The sequence below is a fragment of the Vombatus ursinus genome, unplaced genomic scaffold (assembly GCF_900497805.2).
Source record: "Vombatus ursinus unplaced genomic scaffold, bare-nosed wombat genome assembly UNPS02014791.1, whole genome shotgun sequence".
In the NCBI taxonomy this organism is placed as follows: domain Eukaryota; kingdom Metazoa; phylum Chordata; class Mammalia; order Diprotodontia; family Vombatidae; genus Vombatus; species Vombatus ursinus.
Genome location: NW_020954569.1, coordinates 28855621 through 28874713, shown reverse-complemented (window position 1 = coordinate 28874713; position 19093 = coordinate 28855621). Strand labels below are relative to the sequence as shown.

The 19093-nt window shown below is 35.0% G+C and overlaps 1 pseudogene; it reads right to left on the bottom strand.

Annotated features, from left to right (window-relative positions):
* Positions 1–16819: 16819 nt before the first annotated feature.
* LOC114048132 overlaps positions 16820–19093 on the bottom strand; it is a 2473-nt pseudogene continuing 199 nt past the window's right edge.

The following is a 19093-nucleotide window of genomic DNA, read 5'->3' as shown; positions in this document are numbered from 1 at the left end:
CTCAAAGGAGATTAGCATAATAAACATATGAAATAACCTTTCAACTCACTCCCAATGGGTAGTACTGACATTCCTAAACCATGGCCTGAAAAAAAAAGTGAACACTATAATTAAGCTATACTTTTCTTCAAATGTGGCAACAAATAAAAAGTAAATCAGAAGATCAAGAAGTTGATCCATATTCATCAAAGCTGTAGGAATTTGAAATGAATTGGTTACTTAATGAAAGTATTATGTGGGTTGTGTAAGAAACATTTGTTTCATGTAGTATGGGTTAGTTTTTCTTTAAAGAGGCAAAGAAACTGTTCTTGAGATTTTATTGGTATAGATGACCAGGGATCTAGGCTTTGATTTGGTGTCCTGTTTGCCTGGGGTCTAAAAGACCTAACATACGAAGAGTCTGAGCAGCTTGAGTTTATCAGAATTGCCCCTGCCCTTCAAAGAAATCTATCTTTTTAAACAGTTATTATCACTGTGACAAATGTCAAGGCAGAGAGGAACTATGACTAACTGAATTCATGCTGTATCCTTATTTAATCACCTTTATGTATTTAAGCAATTATTATTTTTATTGGAAGTTATATGGCTTAAAAATTAATCCTTAATCTTTATCTTGGAGCATAGTTAACTCTGGTGTCACAAAAAAAGATACCCAGGCTTTGACAAGTTCTAGCAATTTGGAAAGGTTTTGAGCTGTCCTGTCATCAGACCGGGTCCAGTGGTTGAGGAATAGCCTGCCTATTTAGAAAAGCTAACCACCAGAATATTGGTGAGAAAAAAAAATAAATCAAAACTGAAAGAAGCACTAAGATCAGAACTTCTTTCTGGTTCCACAAAAATGGTAGTAAAGTGGTAAAAATCTGGTCAGAATGGACTAAAAATCATAGTTCCTAAGCTGTTATTCTCTAAGTTAATTCTTTATTATTTCTATGTGTTTTAACCCATTAATTTAGGATCCTGTTACATACATATATTTATGAAAATGTCAGTTGTTTTCAGGTCAGTTTCAGGGTCCTCAGGCTTTGGAGAAACTAAGTTGAAATTTAACTAACCTTCCTTATTTCAAGTATATCTATTACTTTGATTTCCCTTTCCCTAGTATTCTTCCCATGATGAGAAGAAGGAAGGATATTCAACCTTATTATTTTCTCCTTTCTCCAGATTGTCTGCTACTACATTGTTTTCCATTAAAGCTTTAATCTTGACCCTTGGACTATTGGTGAAGTTTCTGTTCTTCAGACACTCACAGTATTATTTTTTTTTCATTTTCTCTCCAATGGTTTCTGCATGTTAAGAGAGTAGGAAAAGATTCACGTAGTAAAATTTCATTGACCATAGGGCCTTCTCATCCTCACAGTCAGCTTCTGACAAAGAAACAACCAACCCATCCTGCCTTAATTGCACCTGCTCAGCAGACTCAAGTGACACCAATCAGCACACAACATGATGCCTGTATTTTTCTTATTATGTTCTAGTAGAGCAATGACCATTTTGCCCAATGATTTCAGAATAACTGACATTGCCTCAATTTATTGCCTAGCACTATGTATCGGAGTTCAGTGATCTTCCAGCCCAGGGTGGACAGATCATCCTCTCTTTCACTCTCCTGTTTCCCCTTCCCTCATATATCCAATGACACCATCCTAGGTCTCAGTATACCTCCAGATCATTCATTCTGATGTCTTATGGCCAAGCCATATAGTGCTTGTGTTTCAGTTATTTTTACTAGATGAGAGATGCGTAGTTAAAAACAAATTGAGGTTGATGAAAAGGATGATCAGACTAAGGAGTCAATAAGTAGCTTCATCTTCTGTTTGCAGTCTTGGTGGGCCCCAAAGCATGCAGTTTAACCAGAAATGCATTTACTTTGATCCATATTTCTCAATCCTATTTTATATTGATGGGTCCCATGCATATACTTCTGCACTTAATAGTATATGACTTTAATGTCACATATGTGACATTAACGTGTTTTCACTTACAGTATATTTTCCTATCCAGGAAGAACTTTTTTTTTCCCTCTTTGGCCCTACAGGAAGCATATCAGGGGAATTAGATTGTGAAGGCCCATTGAAATTCATGTCTCTACATTCCTTGGAAATGCTTTCTAGAATAGATAATTAGAGTCCAAAATATCATCTACATTATATTCTTCTTCAAAGAATTTTTTTTTAAAAAAGATAATGAAGTCTGCAATATGAGTTGTTTTACTTACATTTTTCACTAGATGTTATCTTTTTTTGTAGCTTTGAAAACCAGCTCAGGTTTTCAGACAACAGTTATGATTTATAAGAATCTCACAAAACTGGATAAAGTATTTGAAAAACCACAAAGGATAAGTGTTTTTCTTAGATACCTTCCTGAGATTTTTTTTCCTTAAATAGAAGAGCATACTTTATAAGATCAACACAGTTGTTTTTTTTTTTAAATTTTTAACATATAATTAGATGCTAAATTGTACCTAAAACTTAATAGAACAAGAGAACACTCAGGATAACATCCTCTCTCAATTAAAATATGTATTGCTTTTCCTGCCCTGAATGTCTTGGATTGCTGATCTGTTCTCAATAAAATTCCTGAAGAGATATTCCTAATGTCATTTCCTGGCTCAAAAAGTTCCAGCAGCTCCCAGTAATCTCAAACTACTAGTATGTTTGGACCCTGTTACATTCAGGCTCTAGCCTTATTTTTTTTTTCAGGATTAGCACACATTTTTCTTCCTACAGGTATATGACATTCCCCCTAAGCCATATTGCTTGTTATTATCTGCACATCTCCTGTTTTCACGATTTTATATAAGCTATTTTTCCCTATCCTTGGAGTGTATTCCTTTAATATCTCTAACTGTTTAGTTCTCTCAAAGCTTAACCTAAATTCCATCTTCTTCACAATGCTTATTCTGATCCCCTTTCAGTTTCTATTGCCTTCCTTACAAAAGATTTTGTGTATATGTTCATGTGTGTATATATGTATGCATGTATACATGCACATTTGTTTCCTTAACTGTGGGTATTCTAACTCATTCTTCCAACAATTTTAAGGTCCTTAAGGGCAGAGACAAATGTTCATGTTTCATTTTTATCTTTGCATCCCCATATTTTAGCATGTTTAGAACAAAATGTTTTTAATAAATGAATTTTGAACAATAAATTAATTTCATGACAAATTATCTCAGTGGTCTGGATCTAGAACAGAGGGTTGACAAAATTTTAAGAGAAAAAGTCATTAAATGTATACTTAGGATGTAAGCATTTGAAGTGTGGTATTATATACACATAATAGCATGTATATCCCATCAGACATCATTATTTTCCTAACACCATACTTTACATTTGTTTATGCAATTATGTTTTTTTTGCTTTATAAAAGCAGTGTTATATAGTGACTAGAGCTCTAGACTTTGAGTCCCATAGACCAGGAGAGAATATAATGAAGGACAGATGGTAATATTTGTGGTCTTCAGTAATTTACCAGGTCTGAGTGCTCTAGTTTGCATGCACTGGTACTTTTTAATGCCCTTAGATGACCAGGAAACAGTGTCAGGAAAGTCGAGGACAATCAGGTCTTGAGAGTATTCTTGTTGCAAAGTCTTTGCATGTTTTGGGTAAGAGGAAAGATACTGTATGTTCAAATCAGGCCTCTGGTACTTACTATTTATGGGACTAGACATGTTGTTTAATTCCTGTGCCTGATTCAAGCAACCAACAATGATTTAATTGTATATTAAATCATAGATGGTTTCATTGGGGGATACAATATTTGTCAGATGACTCGTCACCATAGAATTTTAGAACTTATGACAGTGAGACATCATAAGAAGTAGAAAGAAGAAAAAGGAACATATGTAGGGTAGAAGAGAGGTATTGCTAAATAACTAAGGAAAGCAATAAAATGGAACACCCCACTGTTCCTAGGGTCAGCATTCTCTTACTTCATATTCATTGAATGAGGGACTCCTAAGTTACTGAATAAAAGAAGGATATAGGTGTACATAGCTTTTCTGGACACAGTTCATTTGTCTACATACAGACATCATCATCAGGGCAGGATATGGAGAAGTCTTTTTGATATTGAGTATGGTCTTCAGAAATCCACAAGATATTACAGCTCCAGATTCCATATATCTAGGATTTTTTATGCCTTTAGATAACCAGGAAACTATGTGAAGGAAGCCAGGGCCAATCAGGTTTTGGGGGTAGCATTGTTTTCTTTTAGGCAAAGCTTCCCAATATCGTGAGTGAGAGGGAATATGCTGTATCAGGGAAACAGTGGTCCAGTAACAGGTGGGAAGAGCCCTGAAAGTTCTGGGTCCCAGATCTACTTGTAACACATAACATATTCAGCTAACAATGAAGTAAACAAAGAAGGGACACATTCATTCATTCATTCATGCATGCATGCATGCGTTCTGAGTAAAAGTGCTATAAATGTGTATATTTTAAGTGACATTTTCACCATGAGAGCAGTTGCTAACCCTTTTATGATAAATCTTAATAAATTAAGTGAACTCTTAATCAAGCACTGTTCAGAGCTAGTTATACTATGTAGGAAGAGGAAATATAATTGGTAGGAGTGGAGCACCAGTAATATTGGAAATTTACTCTCATCTGGGTTGAAGAGGAAAGAAAGTATACATCTGAAGAGGTTTAGCAGTCTTTCAAACTTCTAGACAGGTGAGAAAACTGGGGGATAGAGATGGGGGAGGGATTTTTTAAATGATGTATAGAATAAGTTTAGGGGAGGGAGAAGATAAGGGAGGTAATTTTGGAAGTGTGGGCAAATTAAAGAATAATAGGATAAGAGGGAAAGATAAGGTAATAGGGATAGGGGAAAAAAGAGTCTGAGAAAGAAAATAGTCAGTAAAATAAGACAGAGGAAAATTTACAAATAGTAATTAGAATTTTGTCAAATCTATGAGAATATGAATTATTCCCCAATTAATAAATAGTCAAAGGATATGGACATATATGGTTGTGTCTAATGATAGCCATGTCTAGGGCAGAGAGGAGGGAAAAATAGAAAAGAAATGCATGATAATTTTATTGTATATTTGAAAACAATATAGCAAGTTGTGCATAGTAAATTTGAAGTTTCATGTACAATTGTCTTTTTTATTATTTTATGGAAATGCTTGTTTTATTCCATAAAATAAAAATAACAACATGAAAGAAGAAAAAAAACATTGCTCAAATCCTTCTTCTGAAAATCATTAGCTGTGTGACTAGGGGCAAGTCACCTAACCACTTTTTAATCTGGCAAATGACAATCCTGTTTCCTTTTGATACCTGACAGGATTGTTGTTATTCTCAAAGTATATACACACATGTACACACATGTATGCATGTATACACATGCATACATGTATACATATGTATGTATATGTATACACATGCACACGCCCACACACATATATGCACATAAATTATCCCAAAGGTTCCAGTTATCATTTATTTACAAATTAAATATGATACAAAAAAACAGCACAGAATTTCTTTCTTTAGACTACAAACAAGAATAAATTACATTCATATAGTACTCCAAGGCCTCCAAAGTTCTTTATCTATATCTCATTTGATCCTTACAACAACACTGCAGAAATGGTCCTGCAAATATCATTATCATTATTTGACAAATGAATAAATTCAAAGATATGTGTAACTCTAAGAGTTCACCTGCCACGCTCAAGGCCAAACAGCTTGTGTCGGAAGCTAGATCTGAACGCTGGTGTCTGCCAATTTCAGTCTGCTACTCTTCTCATTCAACTCACTTACCTTCATCATACCACACAGCTCTTAATTTAATGGTCTCTGTCAATAAGTCCATCATTATTATAATCATACCATACCACAATAACTTCATAATGGTACTAGCAGAAATCCCTATGTAGACTCATTCACATACCTACAACACCATTAATAAACCGCATCTCTTACCTCAGTATTACTTTCAGATTCCCTTCACTTTGGGATTAAGAAGAACAAGATAGATGGAATAGAAAATGATGGAAAAAGATTCATGAAGAAAGCAGTCTTTACAGGTCTCTCCATCTTTGTATTCAAACATAGTTTCTGGGATTAGAGTTGCTCCATCAATCTCCTTTCTGACAAAGGGGAATATTTAAAGGGAAAAGCAAAGGAAATTACAAGATTTACCACAATATGTCAGAGCCCTGTAAAAAAGAGAAAGAAGGATAATAAAGAAGGTTTTAGTCACCTGGGAAAGTCAGGAAAAATCTCATCTGGATACATAACTTTCCTATATTTTTCTCCCTTTCTCTGTCCTTTCCTCCTCTCTTCTTATTCTTAACCATTGTTCTGGATCTTTTCAAATGCATTACTTGTGGTGAATTCAAATGTGCCCTGTTTTTGTACTCCCTTTTTTATATTTCCATTATTGCTCTTACAGAAAATTGAAATCTAGAGATTTACACTAAGGCAGGATACACCCAGAAATTGTATGTCTTCTAAGAATACATTTTTAGGTTTTACTGAAGTAGTTTGTTAATACTCTACTCCCCAATCAAATTAGACCCAGTAATCAGATAGTTTTGATTAATTTGATGAGACAAGTCAAATAAATAACTGGTTTGACTGATTTTATGATTTCAATAAATATTTGCAAACTGATGGAAATCAGCAAGTTGTTTTACCTGAGATGGCTATCTGAAGATCTGGGAGGATAAGGAACTTGCTATTGTCTACTATTGTCTACAGACCACTGTCAAAGTTAGAATTTGAACTTCAAAGTGCAAGACTTGCCTGCCCTCTATGCACTCAACAAACTGCTGGTTATAACAGTATCCAATCTACTCTTTATATTCCTAGCATGTCACATAGTTCACTAGAAAGGATTCCAATGAACTATATATAGGACATAGTCCAAGGTAGCTTCAGAATTTAGAATGTTTTATCCAAAGATATTGAAAGAAAATATATGGATGAATTTGTGAAGAGATGTTACTTTACTCTTCTAAAAATGATCTCATACAGTTGGAAAATGAATTTTTAAATGTAAAATAACTTATACAAAACAATTCTAGTTCAATATTATGCATTTTTAAAGAATTATAACATTGTTTTAAGTACTTTTCAATATATTGCAGAGAGTAATGCAACTCATACAGGGATTTTAAAATTTTTTTCCCCTTGTAATTTCTATAGCTTGGAAATAAATAAAAGTTACTTAATAATATCCTGCAAAAATACTCTAAAAAGGAACTAATTTTCATTCCTCTCATATTAGACATTAAAAAAAAGCTTCATCTGTTTTACGGAAAATGCTCCCCCCAGTGGTGTTGTCTTATAGGAGATTTTTCTTCCTGTATCTCTGCAGATCCCAGTTCTGGAAGAGGGCAGAACTGTGCAATTCAATGACCTTTACTGAAGCTAATAGATAACCATGCGACCTGCACAAAATCCTTCTTGCTGGAAGGCAAACCAATGGGAAATGTAAAATTATGAAACAAAAGTGAATTTTAATGTAAGTAAAGGTCAAAGGTTATACAAAACAAATTCTTTGAGTTTCATATTTAGCTAATATATTTTGCTATTGAACAGTCCCTTGGGAGAAAATTTCCCTTTCAGTATGGTTTTAAGGTAATACCCTAGGAAAAATGCAAAACATATCCTGGCATTGGTCAATGAGATCTATATAAAAATAAGAGCTTTGCTAGAATTTAGAAAGGTAGTAGCTTGGATTTTCTAGGATTTTCTTGTATTCCTCTAACATACACATGCCGACACACATGCAAAGTATCACTTTCTAATCAGGCTTCAGTAATCTGGGGGCTAGTCATAGAAAGTGTAACCAGCTACTCTCAGAATTCTAAACTCAGTTCATAAACTCAAATCCTAGGTATATCAAAACAACAAACTCCATTATCTTCCATAAATCATCTTGTGATGCTTTCGTATTTCCAGATTCTATATACGAGAGTTATTTGTATTTGAAGAGACAGTATTGTCCAAGGGAGTATTGTTCTTGAATGATTTACACAGTCTGAGCTTTGAAAAAAAAAAGGTTGGGTAATAAAAACTCAGCATTATACATAGAAACCTCACTCTTGGACATGAGGAGCCTTTCAAAGTCAGTGGTTTGCATTGATACATGAGTACAAATATATGCTTAGTTCTTGATTTGTCCTTCATCCTAAGTCACTAGTAGTGTGAATTCCTTATATGTTTCAAAATATTTACAGTAAAATCAGGGTTCTGATGGTCACCTATCAGTGAGTGCAATTGCACTAGCTCATATGGAGTATTAAAGCTTTGAAAATTGAGGTCTATCTGACACATATCACAGTCCTCAAAAAAGTTGGCAAAACATCAACAAAAATAAATGAGGGACTGCTGATGTGAGGCAGTATATATAAAGGGGACATGCGTTTCTTTACCACTGAAGCAGAGAGAAGATTGCCAACACATCACTAATGCTATAGTTGAACAAAGGAGCTAATCATAGGAAAAAAATCACAGAATCATAGATTTAGAACTCAAAAGGACCCCAAAGGTTACAGTGTCAAACTGCCTCATTTCTAGTCCAATACTTTCATTTTGTAGATGAGGAAAATAAGGATAAGAGACTTGAAATGAGTTATTCATAGTCCTTATTGGAGGTAGAATTCAAATTCATGTCTTCTGCTTCCAAATTTAGTACTCTTTCCACTGTAACATTCTGGCACATTCCCAAAAAGTAAGCTTCCCTTATGGTTTTGTGCATTTAGAATGCAGTCTAGTCACAGATGGCTTGATGCTTCTTATGAGTCTATTTTTTCCTCCCACTTCAACATTGAATATACAGGTATCTTTCACTGATTGTCACTAAAGGATGAGGAAAATGATACATATTATCTAAACCAGCAAGAAATCTCCAAATAATTTATGCCTACCTACATGAGGCGTATTAGGAGGAGGAATTAGATACCGGTGCAGCTCAGTGACATTCAACCTGGCCCAGTGTTAACTAAAATATCACCAGGAAATCCATCCCTAGCAGCTTTTTCCAGAACAGAAGCTTTATGCAAACCTAAATTAGAGGTAAACAGATCAATGCCTGAGGGCATAGTAAGAGTTTAGGTGAGAAGAGCTCATTGGACTCCAATAATGAAATGGTTTATTAAAGGTTAAGAGCTCATATGATTGGCTAAATACTTTAAAAGTTACAAAAATTAAGCTGTACTGTGAGCATAAGATCATTAATTTTGTTATTCAATGTATATGCTATTCTCTTTGTGGTAAACAATGATGGATTAACAACAACAACATATTTAAAATGCTTTGCACAGTATATCATATGATTCTTCCAACAATTCTGGAAGTAGATATATTTAATGCATGTTTTACAGATCAAGAAACAGGCCCAGAAGAGTTAAGTGACTTGTCCAGAGTCACAAGGGTAGTAGTGTCTGAGGAAGTATTCAAATTTAGGTTAGCCTGACTCCAAGTTCAGGACTCTATTCATGGTGCCACTTAGCTGCTTTAGCTGCAGAAAGTAGTTTATAAAAATACTTTTCTCCTTAATAAATGGAAAAACAAAACAAAACAAAATATTTTTATGGTAGATTGTGCACATATTATTATCCCTCTTCCTGATAAAGAAACTCAGCCTTGTAGAGGTTCAAAGGATTATGCCCAAATACATGATTATTAAGCAGTAGACTTCTAGTGTTCTTTCCAAGATCCCATAATAACTCATTCTCTATTTTTGCTATGTAGGATATGCATTTCTAGGCTATTATGCAAGGAGTAACAAAGCTATCACTTCAACTATAGTTTTTACTGAGGTGTCGAACTAACAGTCTGCAGATGCTAAATGTTAGGCACATTTTTGTTTGTTTGTTTGTTTTGTTTGTTTGTTTGCCCATAAATAATCTTTAGTGCAAAATTATATGGTTGATATGACAAGATATAATATATGAAATTAAGCCCCTACTATGTTCCAGGCACTGTGTTAAGTACTGGGCATTTTAAAAAGCAAAAGAAAAGCTGTCCCTGCCCTCAAGGGGTTTAAAATCTAATGGTGAAAGACCATGCACAAAAGGAAGCTGAAAAGTATGTAGTGAAGAGGTGAAGGCAGGGAATTCCAGAAGATACCTGCTGAAGGCATGATGAAGATGATGATACAGTCATGCTGAAGAAATTGGTGAATTCAAAACCAAGCACAGTACCTGGCAGCAAATGAAGAGATGGCTGGGATTTTGAGCCCTCTATAAATGGCTCAATATAAGGGAGGAATTGTTTGTTCCACCGTCCAGCCTATAGTTGGAGGAACCAAAGAACTGAAGGTATTGTTGAAGTATGAGTAAACAAAGTTTCAGCACTCTCCATGATAGTTATTTTCCTGGTGATGAACTTTCCCTAGGGTGGGGCATGGTGGAGTCTAAACCAAACAGAGTAACAAAGCAAATTAATAGTTGGCTGATGAAGAGGCGCAGAAGTATAAGTAGACATCAAATGTGTAGAATGTGATGGGGATAAAGGCAGTCCAGACAAAATGCAATAAGGAATTTGAGGAAGGAAATAGCACCTTAATCCTGTGGGATGGGAAGAGGGAGACAGACATTATATCTGAACCAGGCCTTGAAGCCAAAGAGGGTTTTTTTGTTTGTTTGAACAAGCAAAGGGGATAGAATAGACAAAATTACTGAGAAGGAAAAGAATAGCATGAGATGGGGGTAAGGAGGATAGAAAGAGGATGGTAAGAGTAGTTACATTTGGATGTGCCCTAGACTATGGGAAATAGAGTAAGCAGTAGTCAGATACATTCTGAAGTGGCTTAAATGTCAAGATCTACAGTTGAAATTTAATTCAATAGAATGCAGAGGAGGACAATAAAGGATTTTGAATAGAGGAGTGATTGGTTGTTCATGACAGAATATTAGAAATAATTTGGGAAATGATATAGTGGATAAATTAGAAAGTGGTCTGTAAGGGGACTTAGGGGGCTATTATCATAGTGAGAAAAGAGCAGTTTTGTTGTAGTAGAATTTCAGAGGATGAGTCACATTAAAGAGCTATGATAGAAGAAACTTTATTTTATTGATGAAGAACTTGATTTCAAGAGAATAGATAGAATGAACCAGATTATAATATCTGTGTGGACAAAGCCATAGGTTCTGCAGTAGGCAGTGCTGGGCATAGAATCACTGAATGATATTCTCATCTAAATCCTCAATACTTAGCACAGTGCCTGGAACATAGTAGGAACTTAATAATCAGACCTAGAAGACCTGAGTTCAAATATGACCTCAGATTCTTTCTAGCTGTGTGAACTTGGGCAATTAATTTAACTTCTATTTGCCTCAACTTCCTAATGTGTAAAATGGCACCTGCGTCCAAGGTTGTGAGGATCGAATGTGATAATATTTATGAAATGGTAGCACAGTCCTGGCACACGATAGGCAAGAAATAAATGTTATTATTATTATTATTATTATATTTAATGTTCTTTTATTTTCAGTACCCAGTAAGATAATAGGGTCATAAATCACACGTCTATAGGGCCTTCAGTGACCATATCCCCTCATTTTGCAAATGAGGGAATTTGGACCCAAGAAGAAAAAGTGATTTGACCATAAGCAACAAAAGTGGGAACTCAGGCCAGTAAAAAAAAAAAAAAAAGTTCAACAAATTAGGTGAAGTAAATCAAATCTGTCCAAAGTCCCTCAGTAGCAGAGTTGCACCTAGAGCCCTTAAGACATCAATGTAACATTTAATATTAGCTAGAGATTGAGACAAGTTTCAATGCATTATTCCAGCAAAAGAAGATATATCAGTTTTACAGGTCCTCTTTCAGAATATTTCCCAAGGAAATCTCATGTGTATTTGATTTTGATTTGAAGTGGAAAGAAACATTTCACAATAAACCACCTATGCATGCCTAAAAACCACAAGCTCCTACATCTAAATGGCACAGTGAATGGATTATCAGACCTGGAGTTAGGACAAATTGAGTTCAAATATGGCCTCAGACACTTACTAGGTATGTGACCCTGGGCAGGTCAACCTCTGCTTGTTTCCTCATCTGTAAAATGAAGGTAATAATAACACCTACCTCCCAGGGTGGTTGTATGACTCAAATGAGATTATAGTACTTTGCTGGGCAATGTTAAACTCTATAAAAATTGAGTTATTATTATATTAGAAGATTAACAGTCATACACAGTAGGATGAGAAAATAAATTGTAAATCATTCAAATTGACTGCCTAAACAGCCTCAATGAATGAAATGGTTTGCCAGTTTTCTACATCAGTTTTTGCTATGGAGACCTGAATGGAAAAGCTAACCCTTTTGCACCAAGGTAAGAATCTTTCCTAATGGTATTTTCAGCCAGGAACTCAGAATAACTTACATTGCTACCATTTAGGTTGCCTATAATCCTGTTGCAGTGGCCATGGCCCCAGGCTGATAGGTTCTTTGGCCCATTTCAATGTTAATGAGAATAGGTATTTATATAGTACCTGTGACAGCAGCTAGGCAAACTGTCATATTTATAAGCAGCACTTGAAAGCAATTCATGAAAATTACATTTTTGCCTGTCATCTCCAGTGGGAGAGTATGTTGTGGGTAAGAGACCTCCAAGAATGGTAGTGATGGGTAAGGAAAGCCAAAAGGGAGAGCTGGGGATGAGGGAAAATTGACAAGAAGAGGGCATAAGGACATAGAAAGTGACTTGCAGCACATAAGGTTTGACAAATACAACTAATTAATAAGGAAAATGTCTTTCAAGATAATTGAGGAGCACAGATGTAATGTATCATTTGATTAGCAACAAAAAAAGTTGGATAAAAAATGACAAAGTTTAAAGAACAAATACGGGCAATTAGAGAAAGTAGCAGGAAAAAATGAATGATAAAACAAGGGGGAAAATAAATCTTTTTTTTTTTGTTTAAAGGTAATAAAAGAGTTGATTGGAATTATTTTAGCCTAAGTATTTCAAGTAATTATTTACAAATATGACAAATAAATGTTTTCAAAAGTTAGTTCTAACCTTAATCTGACAATCAATTGTATAGTCAGGATTTCTGTACCATACTCAGATTTATTGAAAAGGATTGCATAGGACTTATGCAAAATCTCTCTCTCTCTCTCTCTCTCTCTGTGTCTGTCTGACTCTTTTGGTCACTGTCTCCATCTCTTTCTCTTTTTCCTTTCACCTGTCTGTTTGTTATATATACACATATATACATATGTTGGGGTAAGGATAATAAGACCCATACAGAAAACAATTTTTGGTATCTTCTAAGGGAAAATTATGAGGCTTTTTAAATGTGTTTTTCCTTTGGTTTTGAATTTTTTGTGATTTGTGCAAAGAGAGGTCTCAATTTTGAAACTTCTTCCACTGAAAAATCAGTCCTCACTGAAATTACAATCTTAGGGAATTGCCTGAGTCACAGAGAAGTTGTGTATTCACCTGGGTCATACATACGTGTCAAAGCCAGGATATGAACTGCTTCACCCATTCTCAAAGGCCAGGTCTTTGTGTGAAATTGACACAAGATTTCATAGCCTCTGGTGAGGTATATTGCCTCTATTTATATCTATGTCATACATGTTTACCAGAGTTGCCTTACTCTCTTATGCTAATGGGAGCTAGTATGTGGAGATCATGTGGTGGGTATGTGAGCAGAGCTACATGATTGTACCAAGTTTCCTTGCTGATTAGTTGGGGTCATGGCACTTAAGATAATCCAGGCATGGGTCATGGACAATGACTCAATATAAAATGTGGGAAACATGAAACTTTTACACAGAGCTTCCTTGGAGAAAGGAGTGACTATTTGTTTGCCACATAGCAGGGGACAAGTATGATGTTAGGGTGAAGAGGATATGTTAGCGATACACTTTTCAGTTCTAACACAATGTTGTATGGTCACTATGCTGAGGTCTGAAGTGAGATGGGCAGTAATTAGTTGAGATTCAGAAATTCATGATCATTTGTGTTAAACAGATAACTTTACATTTCTATTACCTTGTATATTTTGCTTCTTTTGCAATTTAACTCTTGATTGAAACTCAAAGGTGACTCAAGTCTACAAGAGGAAAATAGATAGTAGTCTAGATATACAGAGCATCTGAATGTTAGAGGAAGGAAAAAGAGTAGAGTGGAGCATTGGGCTCTAGTTTTAGTTTGCTTTCTATTACTGAGGAAGAAGCATGAAACAAAGGATACTTAGACCCAAGTTGAATGGCATAATATGCCAGCCTGTTGTTGTTGAGGAGAGCTGGTCTTGTAGTATAGAAGATTTGGTTTGAAGCTCAGCACTGAAAATTATTATATTGTGTACTTTGATAAAAGTCATTTCATCCTTTTTTCCTTGTAAAATAAGAAAAAGAACACTACACATGTATTAACATATGATTGCAAGGAACTAACTGCTCACCAGAAATTGTTACCTTCTAAATGCAGAGAAAAAGTAGATGTTTCCTATCCCTACATCTTCTGTTCTCTGATTCTATCCATTGGTGGCAGTAACATCTAATACAATCTATTCTTCTGTTATATTCTCCCAAATTTGCTAGGAATCTTCTGAAACCACAGATCACAGAATCACTGAATTGGAAGGGACTCCACAGGCTATCTACTTCAACACATACCCATAAAGGGACTAACTTTACAATATCTCCAAAAGAAGATCATATAGTCTTCACAACAAAGCTGCCAATGAGGGAGAACTTACTAGTTCTGAAGTAGCCTATTCCACATTTTGGATAGCTCCAGTTGTAACACATTGTTGTTTTCTTTTTCCCACAGAAAACCAAACTCTATCTCTTGATAACTTGCATGAATTATTCTTATTTTGTTTTCCATTTCCAAACAAAAAAAATGATTATTTCTTTTTCTATTTCCATACCAAAGGAAGTTCTGACACGGATGTATATCCATCTTATTTATTTATTAATCTATTTATTTATTTACATGCAGTACAATGGGCATGTGAATAGAGTCAAAACTGAGACCAAAGGTAAAAGATTGACACTGATCATCATTCCTCATAAACACAGATTGTTAGAAATGGAGTAAATTTAAATGATAATCCTACAGGAAAGGGTAACATAGAGTGTCATTGAGCATGGAAATAGAGTAAATATCAATTGGCTAATCTGATTATACTCTATGGATTTAATGTAATATTAATGTGTTGTAAAAGATAATGACTTAAGAATTCAGAGAAGTATGAGTTTCACATGAGCCAATTTAGAGTGAAGGAAGCTAATTGAGGAAAACCATATTCCTTATGACTATGATAATACAAATGCCAAGAATAAAAGTATTATAATTATAACATAATTATATTGAGCTAGCTTTGTGTACCCATTTGTATTATTCACAGTGGTGTTATTTACTATTCCTGATAAGGGAGAATGTTAGCTATATTTTTGACAGATTTTTCAAAAAATTTGCTGAGACTGAGGAATGAAAATCATTGTTCATGGAACATTTGTCACACATAGAAAATTTTTAGCAATAGTAGTATTGTAGCACATCAGAATTCGATATGTGTAACTCCTGGGTTCTAAGGTGAATACATGACAATATAGTTTTATTTATACCTATAAATCATGAAATATTAACAAACTCTTAAAAATGATATTTTGAGCTTTTTTGGTGCTATTTTCATTCATATGATTTAAGTCAGTTTTGGAGGCTTAATTTTTTTTTACTTTTATTTTTAAGGAAGTAGCATGGATAATACAAAGATGTTAATTACTGCTACATTTATAATTCATAGAATGTAAAATCTACTCATAATACAGGGCACAAAGTGATGGCATTAAATTATTACACATTGTGAAAGGTATCTGAATCAGATCAATTAACTGGAAAAATAAGGAAATGTTTTGTTTTTTAAAAAATAGTATTTGCATTAATTTAGAAACAATTTTATTTAACTGATTCCTAAGAAATAATTTTCTTAATTTTTCCACATTATTTTAGACACTTTCCTTTTCTCATTTAAAAAATTTATTTGAAATCCAATATTTTGATATATCTTTACACATTGCAAGTTGATAAAATTACTTTAGTCATATTTATACTTATTATTTCATTTTCATTAACTTAATTTTTGATGTAACTCCAATAAGGTCAGTGTCAAGTACATGTTTTGCTATGACACTTATGTTTAATGTTGGGTGAATTAGTGAATAGAATGTATTTTTGTATTAAATTATTTTGTATTAAAATATTTAGGTTTATACTTATCTTTTTAGCTTCACTGAAAGCATCATTAAAATGAGTTTTTATGACTATAAATTACAGAAAATTTATTAAGCTGCATCAATGGAAGGGAATTTCAACACTGGAAGTCCCCCTAAACTGATGATCTCACAGAGATAAGGAAAACAGGGTAGGGGTTCTTAACCTGGGGCCTGTGAATTCCAAAATGGTCCAAGACTTACAAAAACATGTCTAAAGACTCCTGGGATAAGGCTTCCTTTTTGGTGAAGAAACAACTCCCATTACCAATGCAGGTCAGCATGTCTTTTAGCTGCCAAGAGCACTTAGCAGTTTAATGTCTTGCCTGGAGTCACAAAGTTAGTGTGTATTAGGGTGAGGAACTAAATCCAGGTTTCCCTGGCTCTGAGGCAAGGACACAAAAGAAGTCATTTAGTTATTTCTAGAGTCCCTTTAAAGGGGCCAAGACTTCTGCAGAACCAACTATTTAACGCTCCATGATGCACACTATGGTTTCTTCTCATACCAGTGCTTTGCAGAGATCCTCAGTCATCTGGGGCTACTCAGAAGTTCCTAGGGAGAAGCTGCAGGCAAGAGGTGGAGCCGCTTCTCTCGAAACTTGGTCTCTTCCGCTCGCTGTCACTAGACACGTTCAGGCAGGAAGAACTTGCCCCAGTAGCGCCCTTTCTGGGTCAGGTCTTGGGCGCTCACCACCTTCCTCAGCCCCAGCATGTTGGCAGTGACAATGCGCTCAAAGGTCCAGGGGTTCTGGTTGTTGAGCTCCCTCTCCCTCTGCTCTTTGAGCATCTTTTCCAGAGACTCCTGGCTCACAGCCTTGGCAGGGAAGGGCAGCTTGTGTGCCACCTGCTCGAGGAAGGGTTCCACCTCGCCAAACTCACAGAGGCCACCCACTCCACAATAAGGCGACCAGGCTTGACTGCTGTCACGTAGTGGTCAATGTCACCTTTGCCACCCCCCATACGCTGGCCCATACCCTTGCGGGTGATGGGCTTGTAAGGGCCTTGGACACGCCAGATGGCAAACATGTTCTTGGTGTCTAAGGCAAGGCTGATTGTCAAGCGCATCATTTCAAAATGGCCCCAGCGGAGATAACTGCCACCTAGTGCCAGGATACCAAAATTACCCTCAGTGAAATCGGTGGCTTCAGTGGACGGCCCTCGGATGTCACTCAGGTTCTTAGGCTCCCGCCTCACCTTTGGCACAAGTGGCATCCGATCTACAAACTTGAGTTTGGGCTTATCAGGAATAGAAATGCCTTCATAGGTTGGCACTGGGAGGAAAGTCTTCATGCCAGCACTGAGGGGCTGGGCAGCCCCAGGACCTGAAGGGAGCACGCTCAGGACCAGAGTGCCGGCGCGTGCCTCCAGCCGCCACATGGTTGTGAGCCGGGGTCCGCCGGGGTCACCGAAGACCAAATAGAATTCATAGATGACAAAACGTGGGAGAAAATATGCCTCTTAACAAATTCCCACATGATTTTCCTAGGTCTCTATATTTTGAAAGCTTTTAAAATATATTTGACGTAGCTTGTAGATTATGAGTATTTGATACAGCATAATCTAATTAAAAGAGTGTTCTTAAATTTTTATAGAACAAAATCATGTACTAGGGTACTTGCGGGCAACAATTCTGTCCAGGATAATGGTCCAGTTCCAATTCAGATTATATCTGAACTCTCAAGGATATGTTGATATTTGTATTTTTAGTGAGGATTTACGATGTTAATTTTATAGAAGATAAAATAATAGATAGAATAATAGATTGAAGATAAGCTTCTAATATATAATTCTAATGACCAGTGATCTCTTAATTGCCATATGTTAAGGATTTTTCTTCAATTCTTACTCTTCTCAACCACTCTGAAAATTTGAAACTCTTTACACCTTCATGCCCAGAAAGACACAAAATCTTTCCCTCTGGGTTGCTGAAAATATTAAATATGTGTCACCTATAAAAACTTCTGCATTTGTATATTTTAAAAAGAACTTGGAAACACTTTTAACTACTTTAAAATTCTTCAAAATGAAAAGTTTAAGTTGCTTTTGAATGCATTTATTAACAATTAACAAGCATAGTACTTTCCAATTAGTTTACAAGAATAACTGATTGAAAAAAAAATTAAAAATAAGAACAGCCAAAACTCAGCAAATAACTTTTTAAATTAAAGATTAAATTAGATTAAAAAAGAATTATCATAATTTAAAAATATGTAGCCAATGATGAACTTCTTTAGTTCTTCTATTAAAGCCATTAAAATTATGTTGTCAGAATAAACTAATCTTAGAATGAGACGATTTAGTCACTCTATCCCAGTGTTAAAACAGCATTTTCAAAATTAATGATATACCCTCCATCATAATGATCTACCTAAACCATAACTAAAAAATAAATAACATCTGAATGAGAACAAAAATTATTTATATCATTAAAAATAAAATGTTTACTTTGAAATATCTCATCTATACCTCATGTAATTATAATTCTTTAATTTTTATAGTTGGCAAAAAGATTAGTAGAATAATAATGTTTATAGTTTTGTTAAAAAGTAAATATGCAGATATTGAGATTCTCAAAAATAAATAAGAAAAATGATGTGTAATAAGATAATTTGAGGAGCACTGATATGTATTAGTATACATTTTCCACATCCTCTTTCTTTGGGGATTCTTTATTCTCCTCTATTTTTTTCTTTTCTCTCTTAATCTTTTGTATAATTATAATCAAAAAAATATTTATTTTATTCTTTATACTACTTTGAGTTCCCGTATTTTTTTTAACTTCTGGTTTTTGCTTGTAATTGATGATTAAAGAACCTAGAATTTCAAACACGTTTTTCCTAGATTCCCATTTCTTCTTCTTCTTCTTCTTCTTCTTCTTCTTCTTCTTCTTCTTCTT